Genomic DNA, 26811 nt, shown 5'->3' on the forward strand with positions numbered 1-26811 from the left:
TTCCATGAAGGGAAAATCTAAACCCGGGCAGCTGGCAATGGCCATTCAAGGTGAAGAGGAATCTCAGGGACCCTCAGTGGATCCTGAGATTGAAAAACCTCAAAGTGCCAAGGAAGATATTGACCCTCGAATAGGCGAGGACAGGTCTGAGCTCCAAGCAATTGAGGAGCTCGAGGAGGTGAACATTGATCCGCAGAATCCGTCATGTACGGTCAGGCTCGGGAAAAACCTCTGTAGCCAGAGGAAGACGGAGCTGACCAAGTTTTTGCGGGATAGCCTGGACGTGTTTGCTTGGTCCCATGAGGACATGGTGGGGATCAGCCCAAGCGTCATCATGCATACGCTTCATCTAGATAAAAGCGTTCCCGCCAAGTCCCAGAAGCAAAGGCGTTTAGGAACGGCTCGAGCTGAAGCCCTAGAGGAAGAGGTGGCCCGGCTCAAGAAATGCGGCTTTATCCGTGAAGCCAAGTTTCCAATATGGGTTGCCAACCCCGTGTTGGTCCCGAAGCCTAACGGGAAATGGCGGACCTGCATCGACTTCTCCGACCTGAATAAAGCTTGCCCTAAGGATTGCTTTCCATTGCCCAGGATTGATCAATTGGTAGATGCCACGGCAGGGCACGAGCTCAAGTCCTTTATGGACGCGTACTCAGGCTATAATCAGATCGCGATGAATCCGGCGGACCAGGAACACACTAGCTTCATGATCCCGAAAAACGTCTACTGTCAAGGTCATGCCTTTTGGTCTGAAGAACGCCGGAGCTACCTACCAAAGGCTCGTAAATAGAATGTTCGCAGATCAGATCGGAAAAAACATGGAAGTATACGTTGATGACATGCTAGTCAAGTCAAAGACTGCAGATAAGCATGTTTCCGACCTGAGAGAATGTTTTAAGATATTACGGGAATATGGTATGAGTCTCAATCCCCAGAAATGCACTTTCGGGGTTGCGTTGGGGAAATTCCTGGGGTTCATAGTCAATACCCGAGGAATCGAGGCAAACCCCGACAAGATCAGATCACTGCTCGAACTTCCTTCGCCCAGGTCGCGAAAATATGTCCAAGGCCTGACCGGAAGGGTAGCAGCCCTCAACCGGTTTATTTCCAAGTCCACCGATAAGTGTTTGTCCTTCTACAACCTGCTCCGAGGAAACAAGAAGTTTGAATGGACAGTAGAATGCGAAAGCGTATTCCTCGACCTGAAGGCACATCTTGCCGAGCCGCCCGTACTGTCCAAGCCCAAAGCAGGAGAGCCTCTTTTTCTCTACATGGCAGTCATCGAGGACGCAGCAAGTGCCGTTCTGGTACGAGAAGAGGACCAAGTTCAGAAGCCAGTCTATTACATTAGCAAAAGACTTCTCGGAGCTGAGTCCCGATACCCGTTGATGGAGAAATTGGCGTTCTGTCTCATCACGGCCTCTCGAAAGCTCAGACCGTACTTCCAGTCCCATTCGATACACGTCATGACCGATCAGCCTTTAAGGCAGATATTGCAAAAACCTGAAGCATCGGGACGATTGCTAAAGTGGGCCATCGAACTCAGTCAGTTCGAGGTTATGTATACTCTGCAAACTGCCATAAAAAGTCAGGCCCTGGCCGATTTTGTAGCCGAATGCATGGGATTCAAGGAGGATCCCGCAGACTCACCCCAGGTCACGTCGTCCCGGACGCCGTGGAGGATCTTTGTGGATGGTTCCTCCAACGAGAACGGCTCCGGAGCTGGAATCATCTTGATATCCCCCGAGGGATATAGATTCCACTCGGCACTGAGATCCGGGTTCAAGGCCTCCAACAATGAGGCCGAATACGAAGCGTTACTGGTTGGACTGAGGGTAGCCCGAGAGTTGAAGGCGGGCTCCGTCCAGTGCTTCAGTGACTCCCAGCTCGTGGTAAACCAGGTTCTGGGCGAATATCAAGCACAGGGACCCAAGATGGCCGCTTACCTGGCAAAGGTAAAGGCTGAGCTGTCCGCGTTTGAGCGAGGCTCGATCGAACAGATACCTCGGGAACAGAACGCTAATGCAGATGCTCTTGCCAAGCTCGCCACCTCCGGAGAGATGGAGACCTTGGGGTTGGTACCAATAGAGTTCTTGGAAAAACCAAGTATAGAAGGAGATGGGACAGAGGTCGAGATGATCGATGCCAGGCCGTCCTGGATAACCCCCATCCTTGAATATCTCGTCGAGGGAAAGCTGCCCGAAGGACGTAACGACGCACGGCGGATCCTGTATCAAGCTCCGAGATATACGATAGTCGATGGTGTGTTGTACCGACACGGGCACTCCCTACATCTCCTCCGGTGTGTTCTTCCAGATGGGGCAAAAGCCATCCTGCAGGAGGTGCACGAGGGTTTCTGCGGAGACCATGCTGGGGGGCAAAGTTTGGCCTTAAAGGTCCTTAGGCAGGGATATTATTGGCCAACTCTGTCCAAGGACTCGATCTCATACGTGAATAAATGCGACAAGTGCCAGCGATTCTCTGCAGTTGCCCGAGCTCCTCAGTCGAGTTGAAGATGATCTCGTCCCCATGGCCTTTCGCTGTCTGGGGAATCGATTTGGTGGGCGCCCTCCCTACTGGAAAAAGCGGGGTCCGCTACGCCGTGGTAGCCATCGACTATTTCACGAAGTGGGTTGAGGCAGAACCTCTGGCAACGATAACGTCCAAAAAGGTGCTTGACTTCGTGGTTAAAAGCATTATCTATCGATTCGGTCTGCCCAAGAAGATTGTCTCCGATAACGGTACTCAGTTCGACAGCGACCTGTTCACCGAGTTTTGTGAAAGATACGGAATCGTCAAAAGTTTCTCCTCCGTGGCATATCCTCAGGCGAATGGCCAGGTCGAAGCTCTCAACAAGACTCTAAAGGCGAGCCTCAAGAAGAGATTAGATGAGGCAAAGGGAGTCTGGCCAGAACAACTCCCCCAAGTCCTATGGGCATACCGGACCTCGCATCGGACTCCTACGGGTCATACTCCTTTTTCCCTAACCTTTGGGAGTGAGGCAGTCCTCCCCGTGGAGGTTAAAGTGCTTTCGCATAGGGTCCAGTCTTACGACCAGGACCGTAACCGCGAGCTCCTGTGCAATTCCCTTGACCTGGTTGACGAAAGGCGAGAAGATTCGCAACTCCAGCTCGCCCATTATCAGCAGAAAATCACTTCCTACTTCAACACCAAAGTCAAAAAGCGCGCCTTTAGCATTGGCGACTTGGTCCTAAGGAGAGTTTTCCTGGCCGGGAAAGATCCCAAAGACGGAGTCTTGGGGCCAAACTGGGAAGGACCGTACCAGGTCATCAAAATCATCAAGGAAGGAACTTATAAGTTGGCTCGGCTTGATGGAGGGGTAGTCCCGCGGACTTGGAACGCCATCCATTTAAAGAAATATTATCAATGATTCACTTGTAAGAAATCATCCGGTATCACCGCCTTTCCTTTGTCCTGCTGAGATGCCGAGCTGCCAACTGTCTTCTTTGGAGCGTTCCTCTTCGGTGCCATCAGGTCGCCTAATGAACAAAGGAAAATGTTTCAGAAAAGGCGACCTAAGCATGTGGAAGATCAAATCATTCTTTACACGAGCTGAGATAAGCCCAGCCCGTGGAGAGTGAGACCACGCGGTTCAATGAACACGCGCCTGTGCCCCCAACAGATCCCTGATTACTCGGAATTCGTGTGTCAGGAGGGTCAGATTAAAATTTTGCCTTGGAGGGAAAGTTCCAGTAGGCATGAAAGGCAAAACCGCTTGTGAAGCGTATCCCTTAAGTTACCCGATTTTTCCCCCAAAATATGTCAAAATTCCTACCCAGAAATTGTCCCCAGAAAAGGCATCCTGCAGACCATACTCTTAAGTAATTTTCTACGGCCAAAATACCCTAACCTAAAAGGCTTGCACCCTTCATTCCCACGAAAACCAGTAAACCCATGCATGTGACTATAGTAAATATTTACCTAAGCTACAGTGAAAAATATTTTCAAAACACGCATGGTCAGGGAACTTACAGGATATTTGATTGGAAGATGGATGAAGGTGTCGCCTAGGTGGGGGCTTCGCCGAAATACTTGTCCAAAGCTTTGGAGGAGTCCTCACGCCTGAGCTTCTTGGATGCAGAAAATGGTGGCCACAAAGAAGAGGGTTTTTCTTCTGAGATGAAGAGAGAAGAAGGAGAGAGTTTCTGAGAAATTTCGAGTAAAAGGGTGGCCCATGCATAGGGTGGCCACCCCTTTTATATATACGCGAAGGGTCACGTTAGAAGGGCCGTTGGATGGCCCTGATGTGGGATCCAAGGCCCTCCACTCGAAATATGAAACGACGGCTGGGCGTAGGCTAGGCCATTAAATACAGTTCTCGGAAGACGTACCGTCGCCAACCACGATGTTCCACGTGTCAAATGCCTGCGTGAAAAGTGGAAGGCGAAGAGTTCGTGGGGAGGCCTAAAAGCCCCTACTGTGGCCTTATCCGACGTCGTGTGCCACGAGCAGGGGCTTGGGGGGCAGATGTACGCCCTGATTTTCCCACGGGCTAATTAGCAAGCCGAGCTGCGGCCTAACCTTGATTATCTCGTGGACATTCCTCGCAACTGGAGCTGCGTCGTAAAGTCATACCTCCTTAGCTCGAGGATGGTTGGGGGTTCGCCTCTGGTAACTTAAAGACAGAGTCCGGGCTACGACAACCGAAGGTCGGGTCAAGCATCCAGCCCGCAGTACGAGCTGGGGTTGAAGGCTGTGACCCTTTATAAAGTCAGCCACGCAAGGTAAACGTGCATATATCAGACATCACGTGTCTGATATATCCCTGACTTTTCGGACACGCAGCAGGAACGTGCGTATTCAGACATCCTCAACTAGGTTGGGCCGTGCGGCCCATTATCCCCTTACCTATTGATTTGACCACACTTATGTGTCAGGTTTAGGAATTAATCATGAATGTCACAGAGTCGACATGATGGGTAAGAAGGTCACTGGATGACCTTCTTACCAACTCCCAGGTGCCTTCTCCTATAAATATGGAGACCTTGGGAGTTGATAAGGGTTGGATTCTCTCTTGTAAAAAAGACCCTATAATTGTATCCCCTGAATATAGCAATAATATCGACTAGTGGAGTAGAAGGATTTTAACCTTCGAACCACTTAAAAAACGTGTCTCGAGTAGCCATTTCTTTTTCCTAAGATCATATATCTGTTTCGGTTCACCTTTAGCACTAATCTCTTTCTCTTCTTTTCTAAATTTCCTGTTGGCGAAGAACCGCGTCAACAATAATATTGAAAGTTACATCATTGGTGCACAATTTAACCATTCCCTCACAAGAATACCCTTTTCCCAAGAATAAATTTGATTTGGTGAGTATAAGTTTACCGGACTCAAAAACGGCTTTAATGCTGGGCTTGCCAAGCAAATCACCAATTACCAAGTTTCTACTCATTTCGGGAACATAAAGTACATTCACTAATGTAACTTTCTTGCCGGAGGTGAAAAAGACTTCAATGGTACCTTTGCCAAGTACCTTGGATTTTCCCTCATTGCCCATTTGAATCTCATGGTTGCCCTTTGACTCTTCAAAGATCTTGAACAATGATTTGTCATAGGTGACATGGACGGTGGCACATGTATCATACCACCACCCTTTCACCTTGCCTTGGACTGCATTCACCTCACTAAGGGTATCAACTATGTTTTCCTCTTGAGTTGCGTTCACCTTAGGTCCTTGTTGGTCTTTTCTATGTCTACACTCTCTAGCATAGTGACCCTTTTTCCCACACACAAAGCAAGGACCTTTCTCGCCCTTAAACTTGTTTGGGTTGGTTTTTGGACCCAAAGGTTTCTCATTTCCCTTTTTCCCTTTGTTTTTGGGATGTTTTGGTTGTGACACCGCATTTGCTTTGGAAGTCTCTCCATTAGACCCCTCCACAAATTTATCTCTACATATCGATTCCTCTTCGATTCAAATATGCTTTTGGATCTCCTCCAAAGAATAATCCTCATTTTTATGAAGGATTCTTTTCCTATAGCTTTTCCAAGTTGGTGGTAATTTAGCCACAATAACACCAACTTGAAAGGCCTCAGGAAGCTCAATCTTTAACACTTTCAATTTGTTAACAATTATTTGCAATTCATGAATTTGAGGAAGAAAAGGTTTATCACGAAAAAATTTGAAATCGAAGTATTGAGATATCAATAAATTTTTGGTACCTTCCTCTTCCGCCTTAAACTTTTTCTCAAGTGCATCCCATATCTCCTTGGCTGATTTGGTCTCGGTGTAGATGTCATAGAGCCTATCGGATAGGGCATTAAGGATATGACCCCTACAAAGAAGGTTGTCCTCTTCTATCTTCCTTCTTTTCTCCACCTCCTCGGGAGTGTCTTTGTCAGATGGCTCGGCTAGAGGTGCCAAGGATGACTCAAGGATGTAGGCTATCTTGAGTGTTGTCAAAAGGAATTTCACCTTGTCTTGCCACCTAGTGAAATTGGATCCATCAAACCTACCTCACTAGATCTTGGTTCATGATCTTGATGGTCTCCCCTTCCATTGAAACAAAAAAGGGATAAACTTTTGAATGTTAGGAAAATATAAATTTGCCTCAATGGAAATAGTAAGAAATTACAACTCTATGCAATATTACAAATAATAATTATTGATTAAAAGGAGTTACAACTCTATAACTGAAAATTACAAATAAACAAAGAAAATGAAGAAGATGATGAAGAAGAAGAGAATAGTAAAATACAACTCTAAGCAAAAGGTTAGTTGATTCTAGGAATGGCAGAATACACTAGAAATCTCTCAACTCACAAAAATGTTCTTTCTTTCCTCTCACTAGAACTAAGGGGAAACCTCTGAATTTTTAAGGAGGAACTTAAGAGAGCAGGCTGGGAATTGAGCTAAGTTTGGGCTGGGAAAAAATTGAGGAATTAAGGCTAGAAGTGGACAGAGCATAGCTGGGGAATTCAAGCCATAAACTGAGGTAAGTTTCAAGTTTAATTGTTGAATTCTATTGAAATTATGTTGAAGTTAGAGCTTGCATGGATTCTGGTTTCTTAAGCCGATTTTAGGTGCTTAGGGAGAGCAAGAATTGTTTATAGGCTAGATATAATGTTTAGGCTAAAAGGATAGGAATTCTAGGCTTAAATCCAAATTTGATTGCTGGTTTGCGGTATGAATTTGAGGTTAGGATCGAGGAGAAATGCTGGAAAATGGTGGTTTATCTGGGTTTGGGGGCTTGGGTCGCGACCCTGTTCTTTAGGTGTCGCGACCCGTGTGCTTGAGGAGGCTGGGGTACCTCTGTTCGCCAGGCGTGCCGCGACCTAGGGGGTGCAAGTCGCGGCCCGTGCCCTCCAGCAGGGAGGGCTTGGCCTTTGTCTAAGGGGCGAGCCGTGACCCTTAAGGGTAAGTCGCGGCCATAAATGGAAAATAAGGGGTAGCCAAGGTTTTAGGCTCGGGGTGGCTCGGGGATTCAAACCTAAACGCTCGGGACGAATTCTACTACCCGGTTTAGTAGAATTCGAGGTCTCATAGGCTAATATTTGGTCCCTAAACATTTATTTGAATTAGAAATTGATAGTTACCCATTATTATTGTGACTAGGATTATCGTTAAGGCTCAAGATTGAGTATCGTGCTCGGGACCGCTCTTTATTTATTGCTCGAGATTCAAGGTAAGAAAACAACACCCATGTGGTTTTGACAGGACTAAGGTTCCCAGTAATTGAACATATATACTGTGTGATTGTATGGTTGTTATGCATTATATGAAAGTATGACCTAAGGGTGCCGAGGCCGATGAAAAGCGTATTGAACGTAACTCGACCTAAGCAAGCCGAGATCAACTAGATAAACAGAGGGCTCGACCTAAGGGCGCCGACCTTGAATATATGTATTACTAATTAAGATGTATGCTTGAAAATACATGTTTACCATTGTTTAGCTTAATGCTTGTTGTAACATCTGGTTACCCCAAGACAGTTACTGTGAACTTTGAACCGTGCTTAACTCACTAATCGAGTTCTTTGGTTATAAACGTGCATCTAGGTGTCATTAATAGGTTAATGTGAAAAACCAATAAAAAGGAAATGATATATTTTATTTAAAACATAAAAATGTTCATGGGCCCATAAAAACATTTACAAGTTATTTACAATACAAAATGGTCATTACAGAGTAAAAATTATAACCTGCCGACATAAGCGGAAAAAATAGGGTAAACCCCCTAGTTCCTCTGAGAACTCCTTGGCCGAGGTGGTCAAGCGGCCGCATATGTACACATCGCCACCTAAGCTCTCCACTAAAGGTTAGGTTAGTTTTTCTTTCCTTTTATGTAACGCCCTACTTCCTTAGAGCCGTTACTAAGTGAGTTTAAAAACGTGCTTTCAACTCGCTAATCGAGGTTTTAGGTTAAATTGTGTAAATAGGCCATAAACAGAGGAAAAAATTTAGAAATAATTTCATTTCATTGAAAGTCATAAAAGTTAACACTTGGGATCCCAAAATATAGTTTAGAAACATTTACATCATATAAATTGAACCAAGTCGACTAAACGAAAAAATCTAAGTTTATTTACAACCATCTCCCAAACTCCACTGGCTGTGGCAGCCAGGCTGGCCCAACATGTAAACGTCGCCTCACGTCTGCTACACTCATGGTTGGTTGGCTTTCTCCTTACCCTTACCTGCACCACAGAGCATCTATGAGCCGAAGCCCAGCAAGAAAACCCACAACAGATAACATATGCAAAACATACACCAAATATACGAACATGCCACCAATAGGTTAAACACATACGGCCTAGCCGTCCCAGGAGCTTTACCAGGCCCTGGGTTTGCGGTCCACACCGTGAGGATATCCCAGGTATCCTGTAGGGACTCACCCTGGAAACTCACACTCCACGTGCTCAACGCTGCTCCCGGCCCCTTGCCGTACTCGGCCTTGCACTCAACGTGCTAAACGCCGTTCTCGGCCCTTTGCCGTTCCCGGCCCCTGCCGACCTCGGCCTACACCGTTCCCGGCTCTTGTCGATCATTCACATAATTGCATTCATGGCATAATAAGAAAGTACATAATACTAGCAAATATAGTCAAAGGGCCATGCCCTGCAATTCAAACATATTGGGCTTAGCCCTGCATACTAAGCTCTATGGGAACAAGGGTTTTCTTACCTGAGTCCCGAGGTCTTCGAACACCGATGTCCCGAGCACAGTCCTCTAACTTGAGCCTCGCCTTAACCCTAGTCACAACACAATAACCATATCCATCCATCAAATTCTAATCCATTAAATAACTTAGAGCCATAACTCCAACCTCCGGGACTTTGAATTCTATCAATCCGGGTGATAAAATCCATCCCGAGCCTTAACCATTGAGTTCCCAAACCTAAACACCCTTAAAAACACAAACTAGCTCTAAGAGCCGCGGCCCCACCCTCATGCGCCATGGCTAGCCTCAAAACATAGGCTAGCACTTCCCTGCAACACACACGGGTCGCAGCGCGCACACCAAGCGCCGCGGCGTGCATGAGACTTCTCAGCCTCTCATGGCCGCGCGCGCACACGGGCCGCGGCATGCCCATCCTAGGGCCGCGACCCTCACCTCCAACCCAGAAATCTTCATCAACTTTCTACATTTTCCTCAAGCCAATTCACCCAAAACTTAGCTAACAATCCCAGATAATTAACACAAACATTCCAGCTCAATATCAGCATCAAAACCCCATTAAAACTTGCTCCAAAACTCAACTAAAATACCCAAAAACAGATCAAGTTCCAACCACTTGCATATCCTAAAGACACAACAGAAATTCAAGCTTAATTCCCATGGTTAGAGCTTACCTTTGCTGAGTTTAGTCTCTGAATTTGATCCTTAATCCTCAAGCTCCTAGCTCCCAAGATTTCCCAGCTGAATTCCTCAAACTTTTAGCTAATTTCTCCAAGTTTCTCCTTAAGCCTCCAAAGAGAAGAAAACCACTTCAAGAGAGAGGGAGGGAGAGAGAGGGAGGGAGGGAGAGAGGGAGAGAGAGAGAGAGAGAGTTCTATGAAATTCTAAGGTTTGTTTTATTCAACTTAAGCCTATGTGGTGGTTACCTCAAGGCTCGGGGTACAAAAACGTCCCCGAGGGCAAAATGGTAAATTTTCCCAATATTCCCTCCTAGACATTCTATCCTCAAATATATCTCCAAATATTTATTTTCATAACCTGATAACCCCATAGTATATCTAATACCCAAACTACCCCTCGACTTGCCTCGAGTCGGAATCTCAATCCTGTTGTGACTTTCTGACTAACCGCTCCCCAGGACTGTCTCGGATCGTGCTGCATAGACATATCACACATATATATCGCATTTATCACATTTATACCCCCAATATCCAGTCGGGGCCCACATGCACATTTAACTCAACTAAACATGCATCATTATCACATATTCACATAAATCCACACATTAACATATTAAATCATTTATTGCCCTCTAGGCACACTAATCAAAGCCCTAAGCCCGATTAGAAAATTCGGGTCGTTACAACTATCCCCTCCTTAAAGAAATTTCGTCCTTGAGATTATCTGAACAACTCGGGATACCACTCCCTCATCTCTGACTCAAGCTCCCATGTCGCCTCCTCAACCTTGCTGTTTCTCCACAACACTTTCACCAAGGCGATGGTCTTGCTCCGCAAGACTTTATCTTTTCGGTCAAGAACCTGAACCGGCTTCTCCTCATGGGACAAATCCTGATCAAGCTCCAGATTCTCAAAACTTAGAACATGCATCGAATCTAACATATACTTCCGGAGCATGGATACATGGAAAACATCATGAACCCCTGATAAAGCTGGAGGCATCTCTAATCTGTAAGCTACCTCTCCAACCTGTTCCAGAATCTCGAAGGGGCCAACAAACCTAGGGCTCAACTTGCCCCGAACACCAAACCGTTTCACACCCCTCATGGGTGAAACCCTAAGGAACACATGATCACCAACCTGAAATTCCACACTCCTGCGCTTCAGGTCTGAATAACTTTTCTGTTGACTCTGGGAGGCGAGCATACGCGCTCTAATCTTCTCAGTCGCCTCATTGGTCCTCTGAACCATCTCTAGATCCAGATATTTTCTCTCACCTGTCTCATCCCAATGAACAAGTGATCTGCACTTTCTTCCATAAAGCATCTCGTACGGAGCCACTCCGATGGTCGCCTGATAATTGTTGTTATACGAGAACTCGATCAAAGGGAGATATTTACTCAATGATCCCCCAAAATCTAACACACAGGCTCGCAGCATATCCTCCAATATCTGAATCGTCCTCTCAGACTGTCCATCTATCTGAGGATGATAAGCGGTACTAAATCGTAACTGCATGCCCATAGCTTACTGCAGACTCTCCCAAAACTTGGAAGTGAAGGTGGGGTCTCTGTCGGATACTATCGACCTCGGAGCCCCATGAAGTCGAACAATCTCCTTCACATACAACTTAGCGTACTGCTCCACAGCATAAGTTGTCCTAACAGGCAAAAAGTGGGCGGACTTGGTATACCTATCCACAATCACCCACACCGAGTCATGCTGTCCCACAGTCCTCGGTAAACCAACCACAAAGTCCATAGTGATATCTTCCCACTTCCATTCTGGGATCCCTAGTGGCTGCAGCAACCCTGCTGGCCTCTGATGCTCAGGCTTAACTTGCTAGCAAGTTAAGCACTTGGCCACATAATCCACCACATCCCTCTTCATGCCCGACCACCAATATAGAGCTCTCAAGTCCTGGTACATCTTCGTCGTACCCGGGTGCAAAGAATAGGGAGTGGTATGCGATTCATCTAAGATCTCCCGCCGAATATCAGAATCCATCGGAACACAGATCTGACCCATGTACTTCAGTAACCCCATCTCTGAAATGGAAAAGTCCTTAGTCGTTCCGACCAAGGCACCTTCCCTATGACCTCTCAACCGAGAATCTTTCCCCTGCGCTTCCTTGATCCTCTCAAGGAGTGTAGACTGAAGAGTGATGTTGGCCAACTGACCAACCACCAACTCTATACTTGCTCTGGTCATCTCCTCAGCTAACTTATCAGATATCTGCCTCGAACTGAACAACTGTCCTGGGCCCTTCCGACTCAATGCATCAACCACTACATTAGCCTTCCCAGGATGGTATAGGATATCGCAATCATAATCCTTAACCAACTCCAGCCACCGCCTCTGGCGCATATTCAGGTCCTTCTGAGTAAAGAAATACTTTAGGCTCTTATGGTCGGTGTATATCTCACACTTCTCACCATAAAGATAATTCCTCCAAATCTTAAGTGGGAACACCACCGCTGCCAACTCCAAATCATGCATAGGATATCTCTGCTCATATTCCTTTAACTGTTTCGATGCATAGGCTATTACCTTACCAGCTTGCATTAGCACGCACCCCAAACCCTGTCTGGATGCATCACAGTAAACCACAAACTTTTCATTCTCTATCGGCAAGCTTAGCACTGGCGCAGTAATCAATCGCCGCTTCAACTCCTTAAAACTGTTATCACATCTGTCCGTCCAAACATACCTTGTCTTCTTCTTTGTCAGTTCTATCAATGGCATAGCTATTCTGGAGAACCCTTCTACAAACCGCCGATAGTACCCCGCTAAGCCTAAGAAACTTCTCACTTCAGGAACATTGCTCGTTCTAGGCCAATCTCAGACCGCCTCAATCTTACTTGGGTCAACCAGAATCCCCTCCTTACTGACAATATGGCCCAGGAATGTAACTTGTGGCAACTAGAACTCACACTTACTGAACTTAGCACATAACTTATGCTCCCTCAACCGTTGTAACACCAACCGCAGATGCTGCTCATGCTCTGCCTCTGACTGAGAGTACACTAGGATGTCGTAGATGAATACAATCATGAACTTGTCCAGATAATCCTTGAAAACCCTATTCATCATATCCATGAAGGCTGCTGGGGCATTGGTTAATCCAAATGACATAACCAGGAATTCATAGTGTCCATACCTCGTTCGGAAAGCGGTCTTTGGTATGTCCTCCTCTTTAATCCTTAACTGGTAGTTACCTGATCGGAGATTTATCTTGGAAAACACCGTTCTTCCCTTTAGCTGATCAAATAAATCGTCGATCCTAGGCAGTGGATACTTGTTCTTGATGGTTAACTTGTTCAGCTCCCTATAGTCAATACACATCCTAAAGGACCCATCCTTCTTCTTAACAAACAACACTGGAGCACCCCATGGCGAGAAACTCGGTCTGATGAACCCCAAATCAAGTAACTCCTGCAACTGAATCTTCAACTCCTTTAACTCCGCTGGAGCCATTCTATAAGGTGTCCTAGATACTGGCTCCGCTCCTGGTACCAATTCTATGACAAAGTCAATCTCCCGCTGCGGCGGCAACCCTGGAAAATCTGCCGGAAATAAATCCGGAAACTCACACACCAATCTAGTCTCACCCGGTCCAACCGACACCACCCTAGAAGTATCCACAACGCTCGCCAGGAATCCTATGCAACCTTCCTGCATCAGGTCCCTAGCCCTTAAGGGTGAAATCATTGGTACTCGCGGTCCACTAACTGCCCCCACAAACACAAAGGGTACCTCCCCTTCTGGTTCAAAGGTCACCATTCTGCGCTTGCAATCAATCGTTGCCCCATACTTGGATAGCCAATCCATCCCTAGAATCATATCAAAGTCATCAATCTCTAACTCAATCAAATCAACAGACAGTTCTCTACCATCTACCTCTACTGGCAATGCTCTAATCCATTTCCTAGAGATTACCAATTCTCCTGTTTGCAACAAAGTCTGAAATCCCTTAGCATACACACCACTAGGTCTACAAAGCTGATCTATCACTCTAGCAGATACAAATGAATGAGTAGCCCCTGAATCAAACAATGCAGCATACAAAGAACCAGCACTAGAGATCTGACCTATCACAATTGAGGGGCTGGCCTCCGCCTCAGTCTGAGTCAAAGTGAATACCCTAGCAGGAGCAAGACTGTCACTCTGCTTCTGCTCCTCCTTCTTAACCTGAGGGCAATCCCTCTTCAGATGACTAGCACTCCCACAAACAAAGCAGGCCTTGATCTTGCACTCACCCTGGTGTCACCGTCTGCAATGTGGACACATTGGAAAACTCCTCCAGTTGTCACTGCCACCCTGACGGCCAGTGGAAGCACCCCGTGCCCTCCTATCTAAACTGGGAGGAACAAAGGAATCTGGGGCCTTCCTCTTCTGCTCACTAGAACCACCACCACGACTGAATCCAACAAAAGGAGGCACTGCCCTCCTGGCATCGTACCTAACAGCGCTTTCCCTCCAAATCTGATCTTCGGCCCTCTTAGCAGTAAGGGCCTTGTCCACTACCTGGCCATAAGCAGTAGTCTTTTGATTCAAAGTAATATTCACATCGCAGGCGATCATAACATTTAACCCCCGCACGAACCTGTCCCTTCTCGCCGCATCAGTCGACACTAAATCTGGCGCAAACTTCGCCAATCTATCAAACTTTATAGCATACTCTGTCACTGTCGATCAGTTCTGAGTCAGGTTGATAAACTCATCAACCTTCGCAGCTCGAACTGCCACACTATAATACTTCTCATTAAACAAGGTTCTAAATTCTTCCCAGGTCATAACTGATACATCCCTTCTCTGAACTACCACGTCTCACCAGATGCGGGCATCCTCTCTAAACATATAGCTAGCACAAGCTACCCTCTCATTCCCCTGAACTCTCATAAAATCCAGAATTGAGGAAATCATATTAATCCACTGCTCTGCCCGCAATGGGTCTGATCCACCCTCAAAGGTGGGAGGATGCTGCTTCCTGAACCTCTCATACAAAGGTTCCCACTTATTCTCCTCAGCAGACTGCATTGGCACTGGCGCTGCAACTTGCTGCACTGGCAGCCTAGTAACTTGAGGTGGGGCCTGCTGCCTCAACTGTCGCAACTCTTCCTCTGTTCGCTGCAGTCTTGCTTCCATCTCGGCAAACATCTCTTGCCAATTCCGTGGGGCAGGTGGAGGGTCCTGACCCTGGTTGTCATCCTCGGCCCTACTGCCGCGGAGTCTAGTCGATTGTCAAGGCATCTCAACAAATATGCCTGCAACCAACGACGCCGCTCATTAAGCATGATAACAACATCCAAAAACCACCTCCCAAACACATTAGCCATACACAAACATTAACTCATACAGTATATAACACACAACGGGCCATGTCCTGGCATCATGCATATGTTAACTCATTCATCATGCTCTATATACAATAAGCAGGCAAACAGGGCATTCAAACACATAATCAAACATATTATTCAATCATACCAACCAACCCTGAGTCGAGCTTGTCTTGGACAGCGAGTGTACATGTTCGGTCAATCTCTAGATGCAATAATCTTGGCTTGCTTTGATACCAAGTTGTAACACCCTACTTCCTTAGAGCCGTTACTAAGTGAGTTTAAAAACATGCTTTCAACTCGCTAATTGAGGTTTTAGGTCAAATAGTGTAAATAGCCATAAACAGAGGAAAAACTTTAGAAACAATTTCATTTCATTGAATGTCATAAAAGTTTAACACTTGGGATCCCAAAATACAGTTTAGAAACATTTACATCATATAAATTGAACCAAGTCGACTAAACGACAAAATCTAAGTTTATTTACAACCATCTCCCAAACTCCACTGGCTGTGGCAGCCAGGCTGGCCCAACATGTACACGCCGCCTCACACCTGCTACACTCATGGTTGGTTGGCTTTCTCCTTACCCTTACCTGCACCAAAGAGCATCTGTGAGCCGAGGCCCAGCAAGAAAACCCACAACAGATAACATATGCAAAACACACACCAAATATACGAACAGGCCACCAATAGGCTAAACACATACGACCTAGCCGTCCCAAACGCTTTACCAGGCCCTGAGTTCGCGGTCCACACCGTGAGGATATCCCAGGTATCCTTTAGGGACTCGCCCTGGCAACTCGCACTCCACGTGCTCAACGCTGCTCCCGGCCCCTTGCCGTACTCGGCCTTGCACTCAACGTGCCAAACGTCGTTCCCGGCCCTTTGCCGTTCCCGGCCCCTGCCGACCTTGGCCTACACCGTTCCTGGCTCTTGCCGATCATTCACATAATTGCATTCATAGCATAATAAGCAAGTACATAATACTATCAAATACAGTCAAAGGGCCATGCCTTGCAATTCAAACATATTGGGCTCAGCCCTGCATACAATCTCTATGGGAACTAGGGTTTTCTTACCTGAGTCCCAAGCTCTCCGAGCACCGATGTCCCGAGCACAGTCCTCTAACTTGAGCCTCACTGAAACCCTAGTCACAACACAATAACCATATCCATCCATCAAGTTCTAATCCATTAAATAACTTCGAGCCATAACTCTAACCTCCGGGACCTTGAATTCTATCAATTTGGGTGATAAAATCCATCTCGAACCTTAACCATTGAGTTCCCAAACATAAACACCCTTAAAAACACAAACTAGCTCTAAGAGCCGCGGCCCCACCCTCAAGCGCTGCGGCGAGCCTCAAAACAGAGGCTAGAACTTCCCTGCAACACACACGGGCCGCGACGCACACACCAAGCGCCGCGGCGCGCATGAGACTTCTCGGCCTCCCATGGCCGCGCGCGCACACGGGCCTCAACATGCCCATCCTAGGGCTGCGGCCCTCACCTCCAACCCAGAAATATTCATCAACTTTCTACATTTTCCTCAAGCCAATTCACCCAACACTTAGCTAACAATCCCAGATAATTAACACAAACATTCCAGCTCAATATCAGAATCAAAACCCCATTAAAACCTGCTCCAAAACTCAACTAAAATACCCAAAAATAGATCAAGTTCCAACCACATGCATATCCTAAAGACACAACAGAAATTCAAGCTTAATTCCCATGGTTAGAACTTACCTTTGCTGAGTTTAGTCTCTGAATTTGATCCGTAATCCTCAAGCTCCTAGCTCCCAAGATTTCCCAGCTGAATTCCTCTAACTTTTAGCTAATTTCTCCAAGTTTCTCCTTAAGCCTCCAAAGAGAAGAAAACCACTTCAAGAGAGAGAGAGAGAGAGAGAGGGAGAGAGAGAGAGAGGGAGAGAGAGAAGGTGAGTCGGTTTCTGAGAGTTCTATGAAATTATAAGGTTTGTTTTATTCAACTTAAGCCTATGTGGTTACCTCAAGGCTCGGGGTACCAAAACGTCCCTGAGAGTAAAATGGTAAATTTCCCCAATATTCTCTCCTAGATATTCTATCCTCAAATATATCTCCAAATATTTATTTTCATAACCTGATAACCCCATAGTATATCTAATACCCAAACTACCCCTCGACTTGCCTCGAGTCGGAATCTCAATCCTGTTGTGACTTTCTGACTAACCGCTCCCCATGACTGTCTCGGATCGTGCTGCACAGACATATCACATATATATATCGCATTTATCACATTTATACCCCTAATATCCAGTTGGGGCGCACATGCACATTTAACTCAACTAAACATGCATCATTATCACATATTCACATAAATCCACACATTAACATATTAAATCATTTATTGCCCTCTAGACACACTAATCAAGGCCCTAAGCCTGATTAGCAAATTCGGGTCGTTACATTTTACCTGCACCACATAGCACCCATGAGCCAAAGCCCAGCAAGAAAACTCAATACTGCAAGAATATAACATCAACCGATGATCATAATAATCATCCAGGCCTTTTAGCCCTAAGTAGAGGAGGGACAGTTGTGAAAGTCACTAAGATGGGTTTCGTTCCCTTTACAAATAAGTGATCACGTCACTAGATTAAGCAGAATAAGTGATTGATAAGCAAGTCACCAATGCAAACCAACCGAGTGAACCATAGAGTCACTAATGTGGGTTCCGTTCCCTCTAGCCATGTGACAATATTGTCACCTGGCCTTCTAGCCCCGACTCTGAGTAACTAGTCATAGCACTAGGCAAGCACTTTTAGTTTTCATTGAACTTAGGGTTGGTCCGACATTAATGCTCATATTGAGTCATTCAATGCAGATGTCGATTAGATCTAATCTTTCATCGGCTCTGCGTTCTTGGCGCTTATGCCGTTTCTGACTCTTAGGTCAGTAACATACGACCAGTGCTCAATACCGCTGTCGAACTTGACTAGTAAGTCACAGCTTCACAGACAGTTTGACACCATTGCCGATTTTGACTAGTAAGTCAGTGCCATTCACAAATAAGCAAGATTTGCTAAGCATTTAATATGCAATCAATGTCCACATTTAAACACTCAACATGCCTCAATAATAACCACACATGTCATATATATAGAGTGCAGTTTTCTTACCTCGGGTTCAAGCGAAAATTAGTAAAAGAACGACCATTGAGAACGATCAACCTTTTAGTTCCTTGACAGTCACCTGGTCATAACCAATTATGGGATTCCATCAATAAAATGAAAAAGAAAGGTTCCCGGACCAAAACCTAGCCTCCGAGACATCGAATCCTACTAAACCGGGTAGTAGGATTGATCCCGATGCCTAAGGTTTGAATCCCCAAGCCAAAAACCTACTTTTGGCCAAAATGCCACTAAGGGTCGCGACCCTCCCTCACCATGCCGCGGCCCGCCCCCTCAACCAGAAGCGGCCCCCTTTCATTTCCCCAGCACGGGCTGCGACCCTCCATCTCCATGCCGCGACAACAGCCCTGCAGCTTCTCCCTTCATCTTCCTCAAGCTTGGGCCGCGACACTCTAGAACAGAGTCACGACCCCACCTGAAACTTAGCCAAAAACCCCTGTTTCTCCCCTTCGAACTCATTTCAAAACCCCATAAAATCTCTCCCAATATCACCAAGTAATACCACCAACTATTACCACAACTTATCTACCATATAAGCATCAAAACCTAAGCCTTACACCAATCAATACTTCATCAAATTCCCCATTCAATGATCAAAACTCCAAACCTTAAAACCAATGCAAAAACAGAGCAAGGCACTATAAAATGGAACTAGAACCTTACCTTAAGCTTGAATTAAAACCTCTTCAATGGCTGAACACTAGTCTAAGACCTCAAGCTTCAATCTCCAAGCTTGAATCCCCAAACTTACTTCAAAATTCAAAGGAAGGAGAAGAGAAATGGTGAGGATTGCGAGGAAGGAAACAAAGCTCTGTTTCTACAACCTTCAACCTATATATAGCCTAGGTCAAAAGACTAAAGTACCCTCCATGCTTAAATCCTCTCTTAACAATATCCAAGGGAAAAACCATCCTTTTCCACTTATCTCGTTAATCATAATTAACACTATTCAATTACCGCTATTCTCAAATACCAATACAATTATATCCCATTACCCTTTTATTCCCGGTAATGCTCTAATCATCAAACCACCCCGAGACTCACCCCGAGCCCTGAGCTTAAACCTGTTATGATCAAACCGATAGTTTGAATTCAAAGATCTTCTCATGCCGAATAGCTCGAAAAAATCCACATTCAAATATGGTCTCAACAACAGTTCACCGACATGCATACAAATATACAATTATGCCCTCAACGGGCCAAATTACCAAAATGCCCCTGAAATGAAATGTGGACCCACATGTATGCGTTTAACATAATATTATAATATAATTCACATAAACAAGCACATAATAGTTTAATGGCATAATAGAGCAATTATGGACCTCCTAGCCTACGAATCAAACCCTTAAACCTAATTAGGAATTTCGGGGCATTACACTTGTACTCTGCTGAATAACTGAATTAGTTGGATTAAATTTGATTGACTGCTACTGTTACTATATGTGTTTGCTGTTATGATTTTCTTGCTGGGCCTTGGCTCACAGGTACTATGTGGTGTAGGTAAAGACAAAGGGAAACTGGACCAACCATGAGTTGGAGAGCTCTGGGGGCGAGTGTACATCGTCAGCTGTTCGACCGCCACGGCCGAGGGAAAGTTACAAGAATAGAGCTTTAAATTGTATTTTTCCTTTAGACTAGCTTTTGTTGTATCAACTTTTGGGAGTTGTATTTACCACTTATACCTTGTTTTTGGGATCCCATGTATCAAGCATTGGTTTTAATGAAAACTAACCGTTTATGATAAAAAAAATTTAACCCTAACCTATTAGTTGACTTTAGAATCACATTTATGTCCAAACGACTTGATTAGCAAGTCTTGCACTATTTTAAAATACACAGTGTAACAGTCTTGGTTATCTAGGGCATTACAATCAAGGTCTCCTTATTCATTGTTCACTGGACCAAGGTTGGGCCCGAACCTCCTCTGAGGGCCCACAGACCCGTTTGGTCGTGCCACGTGTCGTAGGTGGAAAATATGGACAACACTACCTAATAGGCCAGATTGATTATTGCAGAGATAAGCTTGGAAGTATGCTTCCAAGACACTCAGATCCATTAGCCATCCATGAAATATAGGCCCAGAATGATAATTAGGGCCAGACTCCTCCGCTAGCTCCAGAGAACTGGCAGCAAGTGCTTGCTGATATGCAAGCTAGATTACAATAGGTTCCAACAAGGACATTTTGGGTTTGTGTGTAAACTTTTGGGTTTTTGCAAGATATTTTTTGATTCTATATTTGATTGTTTTGGGTTGATGTATTAATATTTTGAAAATAAGTTAATTTGTGTATAAATTTTTTTGATAATCAGTTCTCATTTGTGTGTAAAAATTATGGGTCAATTTTTTGGATTAAAAAGCACTAAATATAGCATTTGTCTAGATTGGTTACATCGATTTTCTTACCAACTTCTCTATTAGGGTCATGGACATGTATCATAGAACAATTTTAGATCTCATTTTGAATGAGTTTGATTTTTTTTTTCTAGGTTTGGGTCTGGTTTTGAATGGGTTTGAACTTTTCCAGGTTTGGTGCTTTGGAGAAGAGTTGGAGAGAGGGGAGTAATCTTAGAGATGGAAGGAAGGATGAAGAGAGAGAAAATAAAATTTTTATTTAATTATTTAAAATTATTTTTTTAAAAAAAATATAAGTTTGCCGAATTAAAACATGCCACCTGTCTAGATTTTTATTTTTAAAATCAATTTTATTTACTTAATTATTTACAACTGAGAATAATTTGATCATATTGAAAAATTTGTTGACAAAATTTGAGTTCAGACTACAATTTTATTCTAATTTTGTAAATTAAGGACACCAAACAAAAATTATTGATAATAGAGGTACACAAATCATACTTTGTAAAAATACAAGGTAACAAGTACGTAAATTCAATTAATTTTATATTCAAAGGATCCGTTTTCATTTTCTTTAATTTTTGTTTTTTCTATCATCTACTTTATTGTTATATAAATTACTTATCAATAGCAACTGTGTATTTAGTGTATTAACAAGACAAAAAAGAAAACATGTATTACTATTTATTATACAAAAACACATTCGGTAGTTATGTCTTTTTTGTTCTTATTAATAAGTTTCATACACATTTTGTTATTATATTATATATAAAAAAACACCTTACTTTTGTTTAGTGGAGCTGGTGGAAATCTTTTGAATATTTTATGTTAAATAAATGTTGTTTTATATATATAAGTTTCATTATTATAAGTTATAGATGTAAAGGTTTGCCGTCGCTATTTTTTACACTTTGTAACACTTTGGTCCTAAAAGTTAATTTTGTATCAGTTAGGTCCTTAATCTTTTCAAATCGTATCATTTAGGTTTCTAAATGCTATTTTTATTTATTTTTCTTTGAAAAGACATAAAAATATAAAATAAATGGGGAATCATTATTAAAATATTTGGATATTTAATATATGACAATAACAAACATGACATAAGAAAAAATATTTTCATGAAATTTTTAAAAATATTTAATAATTTTATAAATCAAAATATTTTTTTATCAAAAAAAATTCTTACATACATGGTTGTTTTATAATTAATATTAATAACTATGTTATCTCGATTATCTTGATATTATAATTTTTTTTTTATTTTTAGGCTTTTTTTATTTTATACATTCTTTTTAAAACTTAATAATAGTGTATATAAAATTATTTATATATATATATATATGATTAGTTATAAGTTACATTATAGAAAAAATTTACAAAATAAAAAATAAATATGTACATTATAAATATTGATAATCTCGTGATAGTTCAATTATTAATATTAAAAATTTATAGATAAGATTTTTTTAATGAAAAATTAATTTAATTTATAAAACCATTAAATATTTTTAAAATGCCATGAAAATATATATTTTTTTCAATGTCATGTTTGGTATTGTTATAAATTAAGTGGTCCATTTTTAAAAAAAAAAAATTGATCCACCATTTTTATATTTTATTTATGTATTTTGAAAGAAAAAAGAAATAAAAATAGTATTTAGAGACTTAAATAGTATGATTTAAAAAGATTGAGGACCTAACTAATACAAAATTAATTTTTGTGACCTAAATATTACAAAGTATAAATAATGGAGACTGCAGTTGAAAAAACCCTATTAATAAGTTTCATACACATTTTATTATTATTATATATATATTTATATATATACCTTACTTTTGTTTGGTGGAGTTGGTGGAAATTAATAAGATTTAAAATGTTAGTGAAGTGGTAGTAGTTGAATATTTTGTGTTAAATAAATGTTGTTTTATATATATATATATATATATAAGTTTGATTATTATAAGTTATAGATGTAAAGGTTTTATGCTTTTTTTGTAAAGTCTAATAGAAAACAAGAACTTTTATGTTAAAACAAAAACTTTTCATCCAATAGCCATTTATTATATTGAACAGATACGATTATCTATTTTGTCGAAAATAATAGTGATTAATCGTCATAATCAATAGTTACTAACTTGTTTAAAATTTAAACCAAACAATGTTTATTAACAATTTTTTAAAAATTATAAAGAAATAACTAGTTTTTTCGTCTCTGAAAACACGTCAAAATAACTAATTATAGTTTTTAAAGTGGTTTTGTAATTGACTACAATTTTTAGAATTGTAACATGTTACAAATATGGCACAATAACTAGCTATAGTTATTAGAGTGGTTATGTAACTTATTGCAATTTCTAAAGTTGCAACCAGTTACAAGTATGGCATGGTACAAAATTGACTAGGCATGATGTTGGTTTTCTTGAAACCAATTACCAAGCATGAAGCATAAAAGAAGTTTGATGAGGAAATTTATGTTTCATATAACATTTTTTAGTATGATGTAATAACTAGTCATACTTTCAAACTGAAAATTTTGATAATCTGCACCATTTTCTAAGATTTAGCATACGTATAACTGATTTTTTTAAGATTTAGTATACTTATAACCATTCACTACCAAAAACATTGAAAAAATTACAACCAAATATTGTATCATATGTAACTGGTTACCACTCTAAAGTTGAAAAAAAATGCAACCTATTACTTTGTCATGTAACAAGTTACAACTCTAAAAACTGCAATTAGTTTCTTCTCCTATTTGTAACCAGTTATAACTCTAAAACTATAGCCAATTACTAAGGCTGACAATTCGTGTTATCTTGTTGTGTTTCGGGTCAAGACGATTACATCACGACAAGATTATGCTTAACACGAACACGACACGATTAAATAATGTCATAAAATGTAAATATGAAGACGACACATTTATAAACAGGTAAACCCACGACACATTTATATTTTGGACCTATTTATAACCAATTTGACCCATATAAATAAATAAAATAATAATCAAGTTCAAACATGTCATTTTAACCAATATAACACATATTTATATGTTACACATTCATCTTTTCCTATGTAATAAATTCAAAATTGAAACATAAATCTAATAATCAAAATATAAGTAATTATACACCATAATAAAACATTATATAGTCATCAAATCTTCAAAATAAAGTATTATTTTATTCGCTTACATTTTATTTTTTATATTATTAAATGAATGTAGTAAAGATATCATAAATAGGTTAATTTCAGGTTAATCTATAAAATGACCTATTTATTATTTGTACCTAATCATGTTAATGTTAGAAATAATACCCTTAAAACATGTAAATACATTTTATTAATTTAAATAAAAGTACAATTTTATTATGTTTGAATTAATTATATAATAGTATCAAAAAATTCCTTATTCGTTCATGAGAATATGATCTTGCATTAGTACGAGAGAATTAAGATAAAATATAATGAATAAAATAGTCAGTAACATATTAAAGTAAACAATATTTAATAAATGATTACTAGTGCGGTTTACTAAGCATACGGGATGCGAGTGATCTAGATTCAGATTACTAATGTAGATAGACATCTTAGTAAAGATGCTGTATATAATAGAGATTATATATGACATGACTGGTGAGAATTAATTATCTTTATAAATTTGTCGTTTGACATAAATATTTAATTCATAACATAATAGATGATCATTTGTAGATCAGTCTAAATCCTGAGCATTCATGAACTCTTGTTTGTGTTTATTGGATATTTTGATTCACTCATTAAGGTTTCTTAGTATAATGAGGCTAATAACTTTTATTTTGGGGATTCAATATCATGAATGACTGGGAGCATAATTTACAATAATGGAATCCATACTTTCCTCACGTATCGAATATTGGTTCCCTTAAGGATTAATTATTGAATTGAATAGTTATTGAGCTCAAATATATAATATGATTATAGATTAATTATTCACGAGTGAATTAATGACACTTAAGGATCAAGAGGTAATTAGAAAGGTAAAACGATAATCTTGACCAACTCTAATTAACAAACCAATAAATGGAGGATAGAACTACGTTTATTGATTATATCAATGGACTACAAGAGAAAACTTTATAAATGTAATTCTATAAATACTTAGAGTGCATTTCCATATTTATAGTAGAGTTATCATGGAATTAATAAATAAGATTATTAGATTAAAAAGTTTAATTAATAATCTCGTTTATTAAAGCGTCGTTTTATAGGTCCATGGTCCCTAGATCACCTCTGTCCTATATTGTCAAGGATAAGGATGTCAAAATAAAGATTTGTAGCGAGAAGAACTTAATTGCAAATGAATTAATTTTCCAGGGCAAGGAAATAAATATGTGATCATTACGGGCAATTGATTAATTATGAATTAATTAATTATTTAACTATATAGTTTTATTTTGAAAAACTATATGTTAAAATAAATATTAATCATGTTTGGATTAATATAAAGATAGATTAATAATTATCTTATTTATAATAAGATATTTGTTTATTTATTTAAAATTGATATTTTAAGATAAAGTTAATTTGAATTAACTGATATTTATTTTGGGATAAATGTATTGTCATAAATATTAATTAAACAAACAAATGAGAAAATTAGAAAACCCTTATGTGGCTCACACCACTGAGTTCCTCTAGAGGTAGGAAAACAAAGGGAAAAACCAAAACTTAGCTCTCTCTCTCTCTCTCTCATTCTCTCGGTTCTCTCTAGTAAGGTTAGGGTTTTGAGATTTTTGAAGAAGAATTCTTGAACTTAGAGACTTGGAGATGGTCTTAGAATTGGGAAATGAATTAAGGTGAAGCTAGGAGATCGAATTTACACAGTTGAGGTAAGGTTTTAAATTCGGATTTGATGAATCTCTAGTTTGGTTTATGGTGTTCTTGAGTTTTGGACTCAATGATTGAATTTTGAGTTTCTATGAAGATTTTGGGTTATATTGTGATATATCTTGTTGTTCTGGATGAGTTGCTTTGATTTTATAACTCATTTCTAGGTTTGGTGCAATTTTCGATTGAATTTTGAGGTGGCTAGGGGAAAAGTTTGGAAAAATTGGGTTCGCGGGGTTGCACTGCGGCGTTGTTCTTGGAGCGTCGTGACCCTTATGTACCCAAATGCCAAGGGCGATTCCCTAAATCATCATGGCGCCACGGCGCCTGGTGAACTGCGCTCGGTGCGTGTCCCTGGGATTAAAGGTTGGGGGCTCTCTGACTTGTGGATAGTTGTGACACTTGAGAGGGGCGTCACGACTCAAATTGGGGATATTGGCCAAGTTAGGTTTCGGGTGGCGGGAACTCGAAACTAAGGGCTCGGGAAGGATTGTACTACCGGTTTAGTAGAATTCGAGGTCTCGGAGACTAGGACTCGGTCCATAAATCTTTATTTACTCGATATTGAAGCATATCATTTATTATGGTTGTGACTAGGGTACCGCTAGGGCTCGGGACAGGATCATGCTCAGGGGTTGTTGTTAATTAACTTGCGCTTGGACCAGAGGTAAGAAAACTGCACCCAATACGTGATATATGTGATTAGGGCTTGGCTTGGTTGTTAAATATAGATATGATTAGGGCTCAGGCCCCTGTGAATGAGCATGATTATGATTATGCCTGTGATTGCTTGATTAAGTATGCTTGAATGCTCTGTATCTGGATAATTGTTAAATGATGTATGCTTGTTTGCATTATATGATTGAAAAGGCTTGACTCATAAGTCAAGAATGGCAATAGTGCATTGAGCCCTGGTCGAAAGCATTAAATTATAAGTCAAAGGCAGCAATAGCGCGCTGAGCACTGGTTGATACGGTTAGGCCTAATCAAGAGCGTGATATATGCTTGATCGACTCTATGGTCATATGATATTAAAGTGTTAGGTATGCTCGGCCAACACTAAGGCTGGTTATACAGAGGATAGGGCAATGGGCCCCAGGGTGATGCTATAGTACCATATCCTAGGGCAACGGGCCCGAGTGTGACTTTGTAGTCGTGTGTTTAAGGTAGCGGCCACGGTGTGACTCTATGATCACGTAATTAGGACAACGGGCCCCAATGTGACACTGAAGTCACTTATATGAATAGGATTCAT

General features: G+C 41.4%; 1 protein-coding gene across 1 annotated transcript in view; it reads left to right on the plus strand.

Moving 5' to 3' along the window:
* Nucleotides 1-20038, plus strand: part of LOC133822995 (uncharacterized) — a 39437-nt gene extending 19399 nt beyond the window's left edge. The window contains exon 15 of the mRNA XM_062255521.1: nucleotides 19831-20038. The gene's annotated coding sequence lies outside the window, so the exon portion shown is untranslated. The remainder of the gene's footprint in view (nucleotides 1-19830) is intronic.
* Nucleotides 20039-26811: the final 6773 nt, after the last annotated feature.

This window comes from Humulus lupulus, chromosome 3 (genome assembly GCF_963169125.1).
Source record: "Humulus lupulus chromosome 3, drHumLupu1.1, whole genome shotgun sequence".
NCBI classification, from domain to species: Eukaryota; Viridiplantae; Streptophyta; class Magnoliopsida; order Rosales; family Cannabaceae; genus Humulus; species Humulus lupulus.